Source organism: Euprymna scolopes, chromosome 46 (genome assembly GCF_053919585.1).
Source record: "Euprymna scolopes isolate OS-2025 chromosome 46, ASM5391958v1, whole genome shotgun sequence".
Classification (NCBI taxonomy): Eukaryota; Metazoa; Mollusca; class Cephalopoda; order Sepiida; family Sepiolidae; genus Euprymna; species Euprymna scolopes.
Window position 1 is genome coordinate 62,941,319 of NC_136527.1, and position 15,066 is coordinate 62,956,384.

Sequence of the window (15,066 nt, forward strand, 5' to 3'; positions counted from 1 at the left end):
TAACTGATTTTATAGAAACAACTTTTAATTACTGTTTTAATAGACACAACTTTTAATTACTGATTTTATAGAAACAACTTTTAATTACTGATGTTCTAGAAACAACTTTTAATTACTGATTTAATGAAACCAACTTTTAATTACTGATTTTATAGAAACAACTTTTAATTACTGATGTTATGAAAACAACTTTTTATTACTGATTTTATAGAAACAACTTTTAATTACTGATTTTATCGAAAAAACTTTTAATTACTGATTTTATAGAAACAACTTTTAATTACTGATTTTATAGAAACAAATTTTAATTACTGATTTTATAGAAACAACTTTTAATTACTGATTATATGAAAACAACTTTTAATTACTGATTTTATAGAAAAAACTTTTAATTACTGATTATATGATGACAACTTTTAATTACTGATTTTATAGAAACAACTTCTAATTACTGATTTTATAGAAACAACTTTTAATTACTGATTTTATAGAAACAACTTTTAATTACTGAATTTATAGAAACAACTTTTAATTACTAATCTTATAGAAATAACATTGAATTACTGATTTTATAGAAAAAACTTGTAATTACTGATTTTATAGAAACAACTTTTAATTACTGATTGTATGAAAACAACTTTAAATTACTGATGTTATACAAAACAACTTTTGATTACTGATTTCATAGACACAACTTTTAATTACTCATCGTATAGAAACAACTTTTAATTACTGATTTAATGAAAAAAACTTTTAATTACTGATTTTATAGAAACAACTTTTAATTACTGATTTTATAAAACCAATTTTCATTACTGATTTTATAGAAACAACTTTTAATTACTGATTTTATAGAAACAACTTTTAATTACTGATTTTATGAAAACAACTTTTAATTACTGATTTTATAAAACAACTTTTAATTACTTATTTCATAGAAACAACTTTTAATTATTGATTTTATCGAAACATCTTTTAATTACGGATTATATGATAAAAACTTTTAATTACTGATTTTATAGAAACAACTTTTAATTACTGATTTTATAGACAAAACTTGTAATTACTGATTATATGATAACAACATTTAATTACTGATTTTAAAGAAACAACCTTTAATTACTGATTTTAGCGAAACAACTTTTAATTACTGATTTTATAGAAACAACTTTTAATTACGGATTTTATGAAAGCAACTTTTAATTACTGATATTATAGAAACAACTTTTAATTACTGATTTTATAGAAACAACTTTTAATTACTGATTTTATGAAAACAACTTTTAATTACTGATTTTATAGAAACAACTTTTAATTACTGATTTTATAGAAACAACTTTTAATTACTGATATAATCGAAACAACTTTCAATTACTGATTTTATAGAAACAACTTTTTATTACTGATTTTATGAAAACAACTTTTAATTACTGAATAATTGCAAACAACTTTTAATTACTGATTATATAGAAAAGACTTTTAATTAATGATTTTATAGAAACAACTTTTAATTACTGATTTTATAGAAAGAACTTTTAATTACTGATTATATGATAGCAACTTTTAATCACTGATTTTATAGAAACAACTTTTAATTACTGATTTTCTGAAAACAACTTTTAATTACTGATTTTATAGATACAACTTTTAATTACTGATTTTATAGAAACAAATTTAATTACTGATTTTATAGAAACAATGTTAATTACTGATTTTATAAAAACAACTTTTAATTACTGATTTTATAGAAACAACTTTTAATTACTGATTTTATAGCAACAACTTTCAATTACTGATTTTATGGAACCTTTTAATTACTGATTTTATAGAAACAAATTTAATTACTGATTTTATAGAAACAATGTTAATTACTGATTGTATAAAAACAACTTTAAATTACTGATTTTATAGCAACAACTTTTAATTACTGATGTTATAGAAACAACTTTTAATTACTGATTTTATAGCAACAACTTTTCATTACCTGTGTTATAGAAACAACTTTTAATTACTGATTTTATAGAAACAACATTTAATTACTGATTTTATAGAAACAACGTTTAATAACTGATTTTATAGAAACAACTTTTAATTGCTGATTTTACGAAAAACACTTTTAATTACTTATTTCAAGAAAACAAATTTAATTATTTATTTTGTAGCAACAACATTAAATTACTGATTTTATAGAAACAACTTTTAATTACTGATTTTATAGAAACAATTTTAATTACTGATTTTATAGAAACAACTTTTAATTACTGATTTTATAGAAACCACTTTTCATTACTGATTTTATAGAAACAACTTTTAATTACTGATTTTATAGAAACAACTTTAAACTACTGATTTTATGAAAACAACTTTTCATTACTGATTTTATCAAAACAACTTTTAATTACTGATTTTATAGAAACAACTTTTAATTACTGATTTTATGAAAACAACTTTTAATTACTGATTTTATAGAAACAACTTTTAAGTAGTGATTTTATGAAAACTTTAAATTACTGATTTTATCGAAACAACTTTTAATTATTGATTTTATAGAAACAACTTTTAATAACTGATTTTATAGAAACAATTTTAATTACTGATTTTATAGAAACAACATTTAATCACTGATTTTATAGAAACAACTTTTTATTACTGATATTCTGAAAACAACTTTTAATTACTGATTAATTGCAAACAACTTTTAATTACTGATTATACAGAAACACCTTTTAATTACTGATTTTATGAAAACATCTTTTAATTACTGATTTTATAGAAACAACTTTTAATTACTTATTTCATGAAAACAACTTTTAATTACTGATTTTATAGAAACAACTTTTAATTACTGATTTTATAGAAATAACTTTTAATTACTGATTTCATAGACACAACTTTTAATTACTGATTTTATAAAACAACTTTTAATTACTGATTTTATCGAAACAACTTTTAATTACTGATTTTATAGAAACAACTTTTAATTACTGATTTTATAGAAACAACTTTTAATTACTGATTTTATAGAAACAACTTTTAATTACTGATTTTATAGAAACAACATTTAATTACTGATTTTATAGAAACAACTTTTAATTACTGATTTTATAGAAACAACCTTTAATTACTGATTTTATAGAAACAACTTTTAATAACTGATTTTATAGAAACAACTTTTAATTACTGTTTTAATAGACACAACTTTTAATTACTGATTTTATAGAAACAACTTTTAATTACTGATGTTCTAGAAACAACTTTTAATTACTGATTTAATGAAACCAACATTCAATTACTGATTTTATAGAAACAACATTTAATTACTGATGTTATGAAAACAACTTTTTATTACTGATTTTATAGAAAAAACTTTTAATTACTGATTTTATCGAAAAAACTTTTAATTACTGATTTTATAGAAACAACTTTTAATTACTGATTTTATAGAAACAACTTTTAATTACTTATTTTATAGAAACAACTTTTAATTACTGATTATATGAAAACAACTTTTAATTACTGATTTTATAGAAAAAACTTGTAATTACTGATTATATGATAACAACATTTAATTACTGATTTTATAGAAACAACATTTAATTACTGATTTTATAGAAACAACTTTTAATTACTGATTTATAGAAACAACCTTTAATTACTGATTTTATAGAAACAACTTTTAATAACTGATTTTATAGAAACAACTTTTAATTACTGTTTTAATAGACACAACTTTTAATTACTGATTTTATAGAAACAACTTTTAATTACTAATTTTATCGAAAAAACTTTTAATTACTGATTTTATAGAAAAAACTTTTAATTACTGATTTTATAGAAACAACTTTTAATTACTTATTTTATAGAAACAACTTTTAATTACTGATTATATAAAACAACTTTTAATTACTGATTTTATAGAAACAACTTTTAATTACTGATTTTATCGAAAAAACTTTTAATTACTGATTTTATAGAAACAACTTTTAATTACTTATTTCATAGAAACAACTTTTAATTATTGATTTTATCGAAACATCTTTTAATGACGGATTATATGATAAAAACTTTTAATTACTGATTTTATAGAAACAACTTTTAATTACTGATTTTATAGACAAAACTTGTAATTACTGATTATATGATAACAACATTTAATTACTGATTTTATAGAAACAACTTTAAATTACTGATTTTATAGAAACAACTTTTAATTACTGATTTTATGAAAACAACTTTTAATTACTGATTATATGATAACTTTTTAATTACAGATTTTAAAGAAAGAACTTTTAATTACTGATTTTATAGACACAACTTTTAATTACTGATTTAATAGAAGCAACTTTTAATTACTGATTTAATAGAAACAACTTTTAATTACTTATTTTATAGAAACTACTTTTAATTACTCATTTTATAGAAACAAATTTTAATTACTGATTTCATGAAAACAACATTTTATTACTGATTGTATAGAAACAACTTTTAATTACTAATTTTATAGAAACAACTTTTTATTACTAATTGTATAGAAACCACTTTTAATAACTGATTTTATGAAAACAACATTTAATCACTGATTTTATAGAAACAACTTTTAATTACTGATTTTATAGAAACAACTTTTAATTACTGATTTGATGAAAACAACTTTTAATTACTGATTTTATAGAAACAAATTTAATTACTGATTTTATAGAAACAATGTTAATTACTGATTTTATAAAAACAACTTTAAATTACTGATTTTATAGAAACAACTTTTAATTACTGATTTTATAGAAACAACTTTTAATTACTGATTTTATAGCAACAACTTTCAATTACTGATTTTATGAAAACTTTTGATTACGTATTATATGATAGCAACTTTTAATCACTGATTTTATAGAAACAACTTTTAATTACTGATTTTATGAAAACAACTTTTAATTACTGATTTTATAGAAACAACTTTTAATTACTGATTTTATAGAAACAACTTTTAATTACTGATTTTATTAAAACAACTATTAATTACTGATTTTATAGAAACAACTTTCAACTACTGATTTTATGAAAACCTTTAATTACTGATTTTATAGAAACAAATTTAATTACTGATTTTATAGAAACAATGTTAATTACTGATTTTATAAAAACAACTTTTAATTACTGATTTTATAGAAACAACTTTTAATTACTGATTTTATAGAAACAACTTTTAATTACTGATTTTATAGCAACAACGTTCAATTACTGATTTTATGAAAACGTTTAATTACTGATTTTATAGAAACAAATTTAATTACTGATTTTATAGAAACAATGTTAATTACTGATTTTATAAAAACAACTTTAAATTACTGATTTTATAGCAACAACTTTTCATTACCTGTGTTATAGAAACAACTTTTAATTACTGATTTTATAGAAACAACATTTAATTACTGATTTTATAGAAACAACGTTTAATAACTGATTTTATAGAAACAACTTTTAATTGCTGATTTTACGAAAAACACTTTTAATTACTTATTTCAAGAAAACAAATTTAATTATTTATTTTGTTGCAACATTAAATTACTGATTTTATAGAAACAACTTTTAATTACTGATTTTATAGAAACAATTTTAATTACTGATTTTATAGAAACCACTTTTCATTACTGATTTTATAGAAACAACTTTAAACTACTGATTTTATCAAAACAACTTTTAATTACTGATTTTATAGAAAAAACTTTTAATTACTGATTTTATGAAAACAACTTTTAATTACTGATTTTATAGAAACAACTTTTAATTAGTGATTTTATGAAAACTTTAAATTACTGATTTTATCGAAACAACTTTTAATTATTGATTTTATAGAAACAACTTTTAATAACTGATTTTATAGAAACAACTTTTAATTACTGATTTTATAGAAAAACATTGTATTACTGATGTTATAGAAACAACTTTTAATTACTGATTTTATACAAACAACTTTTAATTACTGATTTTATAGAAACAACTTTTAATTACTGATTTTATAGAAACAATTTTAATTACTGATTTTATAGAAACAACTTTTAATTACTGATTTTATAGAAACAACTTTTAATTACTGATTTTATAAAAAACAGTTTTCATTAATGATTTTATAAAAACAACTTTTAATTACTGCTTTTATAGAAACGACTTTATATTACTGATTTTATAGAAACAACTTTTAATTACTGATTTAATAGAATCAGCTTTTCATTACTGATTTTATAGAAACAACTTTTAATTACTGATTTTATAGAAACAACTTTAAACTACTGATTTTATGAAAACAACTTTTCATTACTGATTTTATAGAAACAACTTTTAATTACTGATTTTATAGAAACAACTTTTAATTACTGATTAATTGAAAACAACTTTTAATTACTGATTATATAGAAACAACTTTTAATTAATGATTTTATAGAAACAACTTTTAAGTACTGATTTTATAAAACAACTTTTAATTACTGATTTTATCGAAACAACTTTTAATTACTGATTTTATAGAAACAACTTTTAATTACTGATTTTATAGAAACAACTTTTAATTACTGATTTTATAGAAACAACTTTTAATTACTGATTTTATAGAAACAACTTTTAATTACTGATTTTATAGAAACAACATTTAATTACTGATTTTATAGAAACAACTTTTAATTACTGATTTAATAGAAACAACTTTTAATTACTGATTTTATAGAAACAACTTTTAATAACTGATTTTATAGAAACAACTTTTACTTACTGTTTTAATAGACACAACTTTTAATTACTGATTTTATAGAAACAACTTTTAATTACTGATGTTCTAGAAACAACTTTTAATTACTGATTTAATGAAACCAACTTTCAATTACTGATTTTGTAGAAACAACTTTAATTACTGATGTTAAAAAAGCAACTTTAAATTGCTGATTTTATAGAAACAACATTTAATTACTGATGTTATGAAAACAACTTTTTATTACTGATTTTATAGAAACAACTTTTAATTACTGATTTTATCGAAACAACTTTTAATTACTGATTTTATAGAAACAACTTTTAATTACTGATTTTATAGAAACAACTTTTAATTACTTATTTTATAGAAACAACTTTTAATTACTGATTATATGAAAACAACTTTTAATTACTGATTTTATAGAAAAAACTTTTAATTACTGATTATATGATGACAACTTTTAATTACTGATTTTATAGAAACAACTTCTAATTACTGATTTTATAGAAACAACTTTTAATTACTGATTTTATAGAACAAACTTTATATTACTGAATTTATAGAAACAACTTTTAATTACTAATTTTATAGAAATAACATTTAATTACTGATTTTATAGAAACAACTTGTAATTACTGATTTTATAGAAACAACTTTTAATTACTGATTGTATGAAAACAACTTTTAATTACTGATGTTATACAAAACAACTTTTAATTACTGATTTTATAGACACAACTTTTAATTACTCATCGTATAGAAACAACTTTTAATTACTGATTTAATGAAAAAACTTTTAATTACTGATTTTATAGAAACAACTTTTAATTACTGATTTTATAAAACCAATTTTCATTACTGATTTTATAGAAAACAACTTTTAATTACTGATTTTATAGAAACAACTTTTAATTACTGATTTTATGAAAACAACTTTTAATTACTGATTTTATAAAACAACTTTTAATTACTTATTTTATAGAAACAACTTTTAATTATTGATTTTATTGAAACATCTTTTAATTACGGATTATATGATAAAAACTTTTAATTACTGATTTTATAGAAATAACTTTTAATTACACTATTTTATAGACACAACTTGTAATTACTGATTATATGATAACAACATTTAATTACTGATTTTATAGAAACAACTTTAAATTACTGATTTTATAGAAACAACTTTTAATTACTGATTTTATGAACACAACTGTTAATTACTGATTTTATAGAAACAACTTTTAATTACTAATTATAGTATAACTTTTTAATTACAGATTTTAAAGAAAGAACTTTTAATTACTGATTTTATAGACACAACTTTTAATTACTGATTTAATAGAAGCAACTTTTAATTACTGATTTAATAGAAACAACATTTAAGTACTGATTTTATAGAAACAACTTTTAATTACTGATTTTATAGAAACAAATTTTAATTACTGATTTCATGAAAACAACATTTTATTACTGATTGTATAGAAACAACTTTTAATTACTAATTTTATAGAAACAACTTTTTATTACTCATTGTATAGAAACCACTTTTAATAACTGATTTTATGAAAACAACATTTAATTACTGATTTTATAGAAACAACTTTTAATTACTGATTTTATAAACACAACTGTTAATTACTGATTTTATAGAAACAACTTTTAATTACTAATTATAGTATAACTTTTTAATTTCAGATTTTAAAGAAAGAACTTTTAATTACTGATTTTATAGACACAACTTTTAATTACTGATTTAATAGAAGCAACTTTTAATTACTGATTTAACAGAAACAACATTTAAGTACTGATTTTATAGAAACAACTTTTAATTACTGATTTTATAGAAACAAATTTTAATTACTGATTTCATGAAAACAACTTTTAATTACTGATGTTATACAAAACAACTTTTAATTACTGATTTTATAGACACAACTTTTAATTACTCATCGTATAGAAACAACTTTTAATTACTGATTTAATGAAAAAAACTTTTAATTACTGATTTTATAGAAACAACTTTTAATTACTGATTTTATAAAACCAATTTTCATTACTGATTTTATAGAAAACAACTTTTAATTACTGATTTTATAGAAACAACTTTTAATTACTGATTTTATGAAAACAACTTTTAATTACTGATTTTATAAAACAACTTTTAATTACTTATTTTATAGAAACAACTTTTAATTATTGATTTTATTGAAACATCTTTTAATTACGGATTATATGATAAAAACTTTTTATTACTGATTTTATAGAAATAACTTTTAATTACACTATTTTATAGACACAACTTGTAATTACTGATTATATGATAACAACATTTAATTACTGATTTTATAGAAACAACTTTAAATTACTGATTTTATAGAAACAACTTTTAATTACTGATTTTATGAACACAACTGTTAATTACTGATTTTATAGAAACAACTTTTAATTACTAATTATAGTATAACTTTTTAATTACAGATTTTAAAGAAAGAACTTTTAATTACTGATTTTATAGACACAACTTTTAATTACTGATTTAATAGAAGCAACTTTTAATCACTGATTTAATAGAAACAACATTTAAGTACTGATTTTATAGAAACAACTTTTAATTACTGATTTTATAGAAACAAATTTTAATTACTGATTTCATGAAAACAACATTTTATTACTGATTGTATAGAAACAACTTTTAATTACTAATTTTATAGAAACAACTTTTTATTACTCATTGTATAGAAACCACTTTTAATAACTGATTTTATGAAAACAACATTTAATTACTGATTTTATATAAACAACTTTTAATTACTGATTTTATAAACACAACTGTTAATTACTGATTTTATAGAAACAACTTTTAATTACTAATTATAGTATAACTTTTTAATTTCAGATTTTAAAGAAAGAACTTTTAATTACTGATTTTATAGACACAACTTTTAATTACTGATTTAATAGAAGCAACTTTTAATTACTGATTTAACAGAAACAACATTTAAGTACTGATTTTATAGAAACAACTTTTAATTACTGATTTTATAGAAACAAATTTTAATTACTGATTTCATGAAAACAACATTTTATTACTGATTGTATAGAAACAACTTTTAATTACTAATTTTATAGAAACAACTTTTTATTACTCATTGTATAGAAACCACTTTTAATAACTGATTTTATGAAAACAACATTTAATTACTGATTTTATAGAAACAACTTTTAATTACTGATTTTATGAACACAACTTTTATTACTGATTTTATAGAAACAACTTTTAATTACTGATTTTATAGAAGCAACATTTAATTACTGATTTTATGAAGACAACTTTTAATTACTGATTTTAAAGAAACAACTTTTAATTACTGATCTTATGAAAAATACTTGTAATTACTGATTTATAGAAACATTTTGTAATTACGGATTCTATGAAAGCAACTTTTAATTACTGATTTTATAGAAACAACTTTTCATTACTGATTTTATGAAAACAACTTTTAATTACTGATTTTATAGAAACAAATTTTAATTACTGCTTTAATAGAAACAACTTGTACTTACAAATTTTATAGAGACAACTTTTAATTACTGATTTTATGAAAACAACTTTTAATTACTGATTTTATAGAAACAACTTAAATTACTGATGTTATAAAAACAAGTTTTAATTACTGATTTTTTTTAAACAACTTTTAATTACTGATTTTATAGAAACAAGTTTTAATTACTGATTTTAAAGAAACAAGTTTTAATTACTCATTGTATCGAAACAACATTTAATTCCTGAGTTTATGAAAAAAACTTTTAATTACTGATTTTATAGAAACAACTTTTAATTACTGATTTTATGAAAAAAACTTTTTATTGCTGATTTTATAGAAACAACTGTTAATTACTGATTTTGTAGAAAGAACTTTTAATTAATTATTTAATAGGAACAACTTTTAATTACTGATTTTATGAAAACAACTTTTAATTACTGATTTTATAGAAACAACTTTTAATAACTGATTTTATAGAAACAACTTTTAATTACTGATTATATGAAAGCAACTTTTAATTACTGATTTTATAGAAAGAACTTTTAATAACTTATGTCATCGAAACAATTTTTAATTCCTTTTTTCATAGAAACAACATTAAATTACTGATTTTATAGAAACTACTTTTAATTACTCATTTTATAGAAACAACTTTTAATTACTGATTTCATGAACACAACATTTAATTAATGATTTTATAGAACCAAGTTTTAATTACTGATTTTATAGACACAACTTTTAATTACTGATTTAAAGAAAAAAACTTTTAATTACTGATTTTATAGAAACAACATTTAATTACTGATTTTATGAAAATACCATTTAATTACTGATTTTATAGAAACAACTTTCTATTACTGATTTAATGAAAAAAAATTTTAATTACTGATTTAATGAAAACAACTTTTAATTACTGATTATATAGAAGACACTTTTAATTTATGATTGTATAGAAAGAACATTTCATTACTGATTTTATAGAAAACCCATTTAATTACTGATTATATGATAACAACTTTCAATTACTGATTTTATAGAAACAACTTTTAATTACTGATTTGATGAAAACAAGTTTTAATTACTGATTTTATAGAAACAACTTTTAATTACTGATTTCATAGAAACAAGTTTTAATTACTGATTTTATAGGAACAATTTTTAATTACTGATTTTATAAAAAAGCTTTTAATTACTGATTTTATAAAAAAGCTTTTAATTACTGATTTCATCGAAACAACTTTTAATTACTGATTTTAAAGAAACAACTTTTAATTACTGATTATATGAGAAAACTTTTAATTACTGAGTTCATAGAAACGACTTTTAATTACTGATTTTATAGAAACAACTTTTAATTACTGATTTTATAGAAACAAGTTTTAATTACTGATGTAATAGAAACAACATTTAATTACTGATTTTATCAAAACAACTTTTAATTACTTATTTTATAGGAACAATTTTAATTACTTAGATTTATAGAAAAAACTTTTAATTACTTATTTCATCGAAACAATTTTTGATTATTTATTTCATAGAAACAACATTAAATTACTGATTTAATAGAAACTACTTTTAATTACTCATTTTATAGAAACAACTTTTAATTACTGATGTCATGAAAACAACATTTAATTACTGATTTTATAGAAACAACTTTATTACTGATTTTTTGAAAACAACTTTTAATTACTGATTTTATGGAAACAACATTTAATTACTCATTTTATAGACACAAATTTATTAATGAAAACAACTTTTAATTACTGATTATATAGAAGACACTTTCAATTAATGATTTCATAGAAAGAACATTTAATTACTGATTTTATAGAAAACCCATTTAATTACTGATTATATGATAACAACTTTCAATTACTGAATTTATAGAAACAACATTTAATTACTGATTTGATGAAAACAACCTTTAATTACTGATTTTATAGAAACAAATTTTAATTACTGATTTTATAGAAACAAGTTTTAGTTACTGATTGTATAGAAAGAACTTTTAATTACTGATTCTACAAAAAAGCGTTTAATTACTGATTTTATCGAAACACCTTTTAATTACTTATTTTATAGAAACATCTTTTGATTACTGATTATATGATAGCAACTTTTAATTACTGATTTTATAGTAAGAACATTTAATTAATGATTTTATAGAAAAAACTTTTAATTACTGATTATATGATGACAACTTTTAATTACTGATATTATAGAAACAACATTAAATTACTGATTTTATAGAAACTACTTTTAATTACGGATTTTATAGAAACAACTTTTTATTACTGATTTAATGAAAACAACCTTTAATTACTGATTTAATGAAAACAACTTTTAATTACTGATTATATAGAAGACACTTTTAATTTATGATTGTATGGAAAGAACCTTTAATTACTGATTTTATAGAAAACCCATTTAATTACTGATTATATGATAACAACTTTCAATTACTGATTTTATAGAAACAACTTTTAATGACTGATTTAATAGAAACAACATTTAATTACTGATTTTATAGAAACAATTTTAATTACTGATTCCATGGAAACAACTCTTAATTACTGATTTTATAGAAACAACTTTTAATTACTGATTTTATAGAAACAACTTTTAATTACTGATTTTATAGATACAACTTTTCATTACTGATTTTATGAAAACAACTTTTAATTACTGATTTTATAGAACCAATTTTTAATTACTGATTTAATAGAAACAACATTTAATTACTGATTTTATAGAAACAACTTTTAACTACTGATGTCATGAAAACAACATTTAATTACTGATTTTATAGAAACAACTTTTAATTACTGATTTTATAGAAACACTTTTTAATTACTGATTTTATAGAAACAATTTTAATTACTGATTTTATAAAACCAATTTTCATTACTGATTTTATAGAAACAACTTTTAATTACTGATTTTATAGAAACAACTTTTTATTACTGATGTAATGAAAACAACTGTTAATTACAGATTTAATGAAAACAACTTTTAATTACTGATTATATAGAAGACACTTTTAATTATTATTTTATAGAAAGAACATTTAATTACTGATTTTTTAGAAAACCCATTTAATTACTGATTATATGATAACAACTTTCAATTACTGATTTTATAGAAACAACTTTTAATTACTGATTTGATGAAAACAACTTATAATTACTTGGTGTATAGAAACACATTTTAATTACTGATTTTATAGAAACAAGTTTTAATTACTGATTTTATAGAAACAACTTTTAATTACTGATTTTATAGAAAAAAATTTTAATTACTGATCATATGATAACAACTTTTAATTACTGATTTTATAGAAACAACTTTTAATTACTGATTTGATGAAAACAACTTTTAATTACTGATTTTATAGAAACAAATTTTAATTACTGATTTTATCGAAACAAGTTTTAGTTACTGATTTTATAGAAACAACTTTTAATTACTGATTCTACAAAAAAGCGTTTAATTACTGATTTTATCGAAACAACTTTTAATTACTGATTTTATAGAAACAACTTTTAATTACTGATCATATGATAACAACTTTTAATTACTGAGTTCATAGAAACCACTTTTAATTACCCGATTTTATAGAAACAACTTTTAATTACTGATTTTATAGAAACAACTTTTAATTACTGATTTTAAAGAAACAACTTTTAATAACTGATCTTATGAAAAAACTTTTAATTACTGATTTTAGAGAAACAACTTTTAATTACGGATGTTTTGAAAGCAACTTTTAATTACTGATTTTATAGAAACCACTTTTAATTACTGATTGTATTAAAACAACTTTTAATTACTGATTTTATAGAAACAACTTTTAAGTACTGCTTTAATAGAAACAACTTGTAGTTACGAATTTTATAAAAACAGTTTTTAATTACTGATTTTATGAAAACAACTTTTAATTACTGATTTTAAAGAAACAACTTTTCATTACTGATTTTATAGAAACAACTTTTAATTACTGATTTATGAAAACAGCTTTTAATTACTGATTTTATAGAAACAACTTTTAATTACTGATTTTATAGATATAACTTTTAATTACTGAGTTCATAGACACAACTTTTAATTACTGATTTTATAAAACAACTTTTAATTACTGATTTTATCGATACAACTTTTTAATTACTGATTTTATAGAAACAACTTTTAATTACTGATTTTATAGAAAAAACTTTTAATTACTGATTTTATAGAAACAACTTTTAATTACTGATTTTATAGAAACAACATTTAATTACTGATTTTATAGAAACAATTTTAATTACTGATTGTATAGAAACAACTTTTAATTACTGATTGTATAGAAACAACTTTTAATTACTGATTTTATAGAAACAACTTTTAATTACTGCTTTTATAGACACAACTTTTAATTACTGATTTTATAGAAACAACTTTTAATTACTGATGTTCTAGAAACAACTTTTAATTACTAATTTAATGAAACCAACTTTTAATTACTGATTTTATAGAAAAAAATTTAATTACTGATGTTAAAAAAGCAACTTTTCATTACTGATTTTATAAACACAACTTTTAATTATTTATTTTATAGAAACAATTTCAATTACTGATTTTATGAAAACAACTCTTAATTACTGATTTTATAGAAACAACTTTTAATTACTGATTTTATAGAAGCAACAATTAATTACTGATTTTATGAAAACAACTTTTACTTACTAATTTTATATAAACAAATTTTAATTACTGATTTTAAAGAAACAACTTTTA